This window comes from Cydia splendana, chromosome 9 (assembly GCF_910591565.1).
Source record: "Cydia splendana chromosome 9, ilCydSple1.2, whole genome shotgun sequence".
Taxonomy (NCBI): domain Eukaryota; kingdom Metazoa; phylum Arthropoda; class Insecta; order Lepidoptera; family Tortricidae; genus Cydia; species Cydia splendana.
In genome coordinates this window covers 8,446,915-8,453,007 of record NC_085968.1, presented here as the reverse complement: position 1 = coordinate 8,453,007, position 6,093 = coordinate 8,446,915, and the positions used below count along the sequence as shown (strand labels likewise).

The 6,093-nt window shown below is 35.1% G+C and overlaps 1 long non-coding RNA gene across 1 annotated transcript; it reads right to left on the bottom strand.

Annotated features, from left to right (window-relative positions):
• Positions 1-2,755: 2,755 nt before the first annotated feature.
• LOC134793571 (uncharacterized) lies at positions 2,756-5,081 on the bottom strand. Its single transcript, XR_010144562.1, has 3 exons — positions 5,067-5,081; positions 3,147-3,377; positions 2,756-2,770 (listed from the first exon to the last, which is right to left on the bottom strand). It is a non-coding gene; the product is annotated as an uncharacterized LOC134793571 (long non-coding RNA).
• Between the last annotated feature and the right edge of the window lie 1,012 nt (positions 5,082-6,093).

The window sequence follows — 6,093 nt, the reverse complement described above, 5'->3', positions numbered from 1 at the left end:
TATACAATTTTTTCAGGTTATTTTTTATAGTGTTACGGTATTGCTGTCGGTCATTTTTCACTTCAACTTTCACCCAGTATCCGGGATATATTTGTCTAAAGCACTGGCACACTAGTACTGTAGCACAATGCCATTATCATCAGTTTTTTTGGTTTTCTATTTCTTCTTTCATCTTGCCAAGTTGGTCTGAATTTCCTTCAGCTTGAAAGCCTATTCAGCGCTGCTGTATTTTCAGTTGTAGTCTCCCCACAAGCACCAGTTCTGTAAAATAGAAAACAAAAGTTATTGGTTTTTTTCTATTATTCGAACTTAACTGAGCGCAGTACGGCTACCACCAGTTTTGACATTGACATAACGCTCACGTTTACGTAACTTACTTTCTATGCATCTCGCTCGTACTCGCATATGCGAGCAATAGTGCAAGCGAGATGTACAGAAAGTAAATTACGTAGACGTGAGCGTTATGTCAATGTTAAAACTGATGGTAGAGGCTCTGTTCGCTTGGCTGCTAAAATCTACAGATACGCTTTTGAATTTATTAAAAAATGTTTTTGTTAGATCTTAATTTTTACTTGAGTTGGTTATGATAAATAAGCGATAAAATCTTCTTACATAAATAATTGTTAATAAAATGTAATGTTTTAAATATATTTACTCCAAACTTAAACAATAAACATCTATTTAGCAAATACATGGCAGGGACACTTTTAAATACACAGAAAGAGTATCGGTGAAAACAATTTCCTGAAGTTCTACTACACTATGATAGTGATAAAAGCGGAAGGCAGTCTTGAGATTTTCTTATCTGAAACTATTCCAATTGGCTATACATACAAAAATATTCGCATAGATATATAAATATATATAATTATATGATTTTGAGACATAAGTAATAATACAGACAATACATGAGAATTTAGAGGACTACAAATTGACTGGCGGCATATATTTTTTTTTTATCGCACTGCCCCGATTGTTATACGACCCATACTATACGATGAAGCTACGCTGAGAATTGATGTCTATGAGGAGTATTGAGGACGGTGGACGGTTGTAGGCCGTGGTGGACTGTTCTGATGGTCCCTATCTGTAAATTATTTAAAAAAAACATTACGGTTATCCTTGTCTAGTCTGGCTCTTGGCTGCTCCAAAGTGTAAAATGTCTGTCAGTAAAGTCCTTATCTGGAACAAAAAATTGGGGTTTTGAAAATACTGTGGTTCAATCAATAAAACTATAATAAATATGTTCAACAACATTTTTTTACATACTTTTTTTTTATAAATTTACAATTTCATCATAAGTTTCGAGTCTTCATGGTTCATCTTCTGTATGAATCGGTGAATTAACTAAAAGCAGCAGCAATATTTATTTACATTTCCCTCTTGAAGTGTCAAGATCAGCAAATTTCTGAAAAAAATGAAACGTCAGTAATAGGTAAAAGTAGGTGTACAGAAATTGAATTTTTAATAATTGATTTGTAATTATCTCTTTCTTGTCAAGAAAATGTTGTTTTGATAAACATTTCTTCAAAATATTCAATAATTATAATTTGAATCCAAATCTAATTATGAAAAATAATATATAACTACATACCTACCTAATTTGCTAAGTGCAATGTTGGAATATTAATTCTTCTCGGTGATAGTTTAGTGTTCATCTCGGCCTGGTCAGGTCTTGGCATCTTCATTCTTCTCGTTCTTGATCTTGAAGTTCGCAAGCACACAGAAATACATTCGCGGTGCACAGAAATACATTCGCGGTGCAGATAAAATACATTCGCATTGCAGAAAAATGACATTCGCTTTGCAGATAATATACATTCGCTTTGCAGTGAACATGGAAATATGTAACTCTAATTTGGAACTTTTGGAAGTCATTTAGAGTCTTTGACGTAATGAAACGCTATATTTTCATGGAAATTTTATTATTATGAAAAAAGAAAGTGTCCCATAAAATTCGTCAGTTTTTTGACGCATAGTTAGTCAGTTCGTCATGAAAGTGAATTATTAATAATTTTGTACCTATGGAAAACTTTATATCAAATTCAATTTAAATCAATAGTCCTTATGAATGGTAGAAATAACATAAAATGGGTAAATTTTTAAAGTGAAAAAAAAAATTCTATTCTTTTCTGAAAACTCCCTGTTATAAATGCAATCAACTTCCAAATTAGACCTAAAGTGTGGACATGAAAAAATCTGTTCGTACATAATATAATATGATAAATCTTTAAAAATTAATGTGGGTCTTCAAGCAGCACTTTTTTCGAATAATTTGTTGATATCCACAAATTCTTGAAATAAAAAGCTGCTTGTAAATCAACATTCATTTAAAAGATTTACCAAATCATGCATAACCGGATTTTTTTGTGGCCACACTTTATTTGATTTATTCGCGAAGCAATAAAAATATCCTTACATTCACGTGGAAGAACATCTTTTTGGTTGAAAAAAAAAACTATAGCAAATTTCAATAGATATAAAATGTGTTTTTTTTGTATGTACGTATGTATTATTTACAGTAAATAAGAAGTCAAAAGATGCTCTTACACGTGAAATACACGTAGGTACATAACATTCGCATGGCGGCATATCTCTGAAAAGAAGAAGATTAGATATAAAGCACAATTCGCAGAGCTGAAATTAATAAATTCGCAGAGCATTGAGAACAGCTCCAGTCTTTGGTCTTCCAGCAGGTTTTCGTCACCCCTCACGCCTATCTTCTCTCTGTAGACTCCGCTGTTGGATTAGCTGGCCGATCTGGATAGAACTGGTTCAACAGAACACAAAAACGAAATAGGAAATTGCAATGCACACGAAATAATCAATAAATCGCCTGGCACAAAACAGAAATATAAATATGACAATGGCAACGCATATACAGATGACAATGAATTATTATCAGTGATCGGGGTTTTGGTTGCCACTTGAGGGAAATGTGTGCGTTTTATTTTATTTATTGTCGTATATTTTATAATAAATAAATATACCTACACTGAAATAGCATTATTTTCTAGCAGTTTAAAAGGTATCGGTATCGCGGGTTTAAAGGTGTATCCATGTTACTAGTTCAACCACGATGTGGCATCCAAATCCAAAACCCCGATCACTGATTATTATTATAAAATCGCAGAGCTTCAACTTACCATTGATAGTGCTGGGTCTCCCATTGTGTCTTCTAAGTCACCCGCCCGTCGACTGCCCCGTCCAGACAGCGCCGTAACTTCCAACCGTCTGGATTCCGTTGCTCCACTGCTGGCTAGTAGGGCTGCGACATCTGTTCTGGTCTGCCATTGCGCCTCAGTATGTTTGCAAGCCGTGCCTTCCGTCTTCTATTAGCGCCTGTTAGAATCTTCTTTTTGTTTCTGTTGTTTAACCTGAGAAATTGTTATAGTAAAAATTTGTTTTCAATAGAGATTCGAAATGAATTAAAATTAATTAGGCACTATAAAATGTAATATTAGGTAGGTAGGTATATTAATTTAATATCCGAATTCTAATATCATACCTACTTTACGCAGAAAATATTTCTATAAGCCTGGTATATAAGGTGTATTCGGGTAATTCCGAATGTCGAAAACTGTCGGATAATTCCGAAAAGAGACTTTTATTATGATGGAATTTTGAGTGATTTTCATCTGAATCTCGGAATTATCCGACATTCGGAATTACCCGAATACACTATAATTACTTAAGCCGGCTACACATTTGTCTGGCGTGTCGTGTACAACTGTGCACGCAATCATATTCAATGTATGAAACCGATTGCCGTTCTGATGCGTCACGACATGACACAACACAACATAATACGACAGACAAATGTGAATCCGGCTTTAGGGCCACTTGCGCCATCCAGGATTAGCCACAAACTCGGGGTTAACCGGTTAAATTCGGAGGTACCAGCACAATTTAACCCTGTGTTAACGGTTAACTCCGAGTTAATGGCTAACCCTGGATGGTGCAAGGGGCCTTAGGGGTGCTTATTCACTGCTTATAGGGTCATGTAATGTTTTTTCATGAAAAAGAGATGAATAAGAGAATTAGCTTATCAATCTTAGAAGCCAAAGACAAAATTAAGAACATTGTTAGGGTTCCGTACCCAAAGAGTAAAAACGGGACCCTATTACTCAGACTCCGCTGTCCGTCTGTCCGTCCGTCCGTCCGTCTGTCTGTCACCAGGTTGTAACTCATAAACCGCGATAGCTAGACAGTTGAAATTCACAGATGATGTATGTCTGCTGCTGCTTTAGCAACAAATACTGAAAACAAAATACGAGTTAAATAAATATTTAAGTGGGGCTCCCATTTTTTTTAAACCGGCTCATGAGTCATGAAACGTAAAATTAACCTACCTATTCTGTAAAAAAAATATTGACGATTGACTGAAATCATGATAATATAAATATAGGTTCAACAACAACCCTAAATCCTAATGGTAAATAACATAATAACAAAACTTACAATAAAAATAGCTTGTTTGTCAGTCAAGTCCAAGTAGTTTACCTACCTATTACAATATTGTATACATGTTAACAATTATTAATACGCTCCACGAATGCTCCTATCTCTTAACCTAACGCATCCATACAAAGTGCATTCGCGCAACGCTTGCTTGCCGTGACGTCATGCCAGTATTATTACTGTCAACTTTACTCAGCTATATTGTATGCCTTAACATACAATGTAATAAGAGTTATATTGCCGTGACCGCTTCAAAAACAAATTGTGGAACGCGGGCATCGACGCCTGTACCGAACGAAGTTTACCAAGATAGAAACAAGATGGCGTTGGTAATAATACTGATATTATGCTTGTTTTCGAGAACTATTCTTCAAGAAATATAAAATATTTTGTTGATTGAAATTATTTACACTTATATTAATTAATAGTTAAGAAACTAAATACTCTGAGTCGTTTAAATTGCCAGTTAATTTTATATTAATTAAGTAAGGTTATTTACATTATTTTAAAGCTAATTCTAATTTAAATAACTTTGTTGCATAAACCCTGATTATAACAGGTAACTAGAAACAACACATTCTAGGCAAAATGCAAGAAGCTGTTACCTGTTAGTGCAAATCCAGACGTCAGTCCTTTTTATAGCCAACTCCACATTTATTTTTCGTTTAAACACTGAGATTGTGAACACTTTATTACACTAGTCCATTATTATCATCCATAACTATTATTTAGAATATTTTATATACAACTTGCGTCACGAGTAAATACATCTAGCGTGGATCTTGAAATGACGTTACATAGCGACTCACTGGCCCACTGCGCAATCCTTACCTAACTGTAAGCTAAAGTCGACAGATTTCTGTCCCACTCTAACATACGCAGAGTGAATGCAACGTCGCTAGCAATATCGACATTCCGAAACCGACACTTAATTGAGAGCGAGAGTGAGACGGCAAGATTAAAGCGAGAAGGGAATACTTACGCGCACTTTTTGCCGGCAAATAACAAGGTTATTAAAATAAAAGCATTGCTTGTTGTAGATTTTAATATTAAAGAGTTAAAAGACAGTAAATAATAGCAATTAAAAGAAGTAAACTTTACTATTTGATTAAAGGCCAACGACCGGCCTCGTTTCCCGCCGACACAGGACAAGGTCAGACCGAGGGTGGCGCGTCCTTATAAAGACGAAATGTTGCAATGTAACAACAAATGACAATAACTAGTTACTAACGACCCTTTATTGGTCAATGATAAAAATGTTAAAACAGGGTGTCATGAAGAGAATAAAACAAATAGTTTAATTAGACAAACGGCATCATCAGAAATGCTATTGATTTATGGATAGGGTTTATAAAAATGAAGGAACCGATGAGGTTACTTCTTTGACTTTAATATTGATAGGATTCTATTAATAACGGAATTAATGGGGTTGGTAACTGTCCCTTGACAGGTTTGCATAGATGGCGCCATCATAGCTTGTTCCTTTTTCTGTGAGATTTGGCTAAAGGGCATCCAGGGCATAAAAATCCATTAAAAAAATTTACACAATTCTAGGGATTGACAGGGCAAGCTATGCTGGCGCCATCTGCTAAATACTTCGACTAGCCAACCCCATTGACGCCGAACCGAACA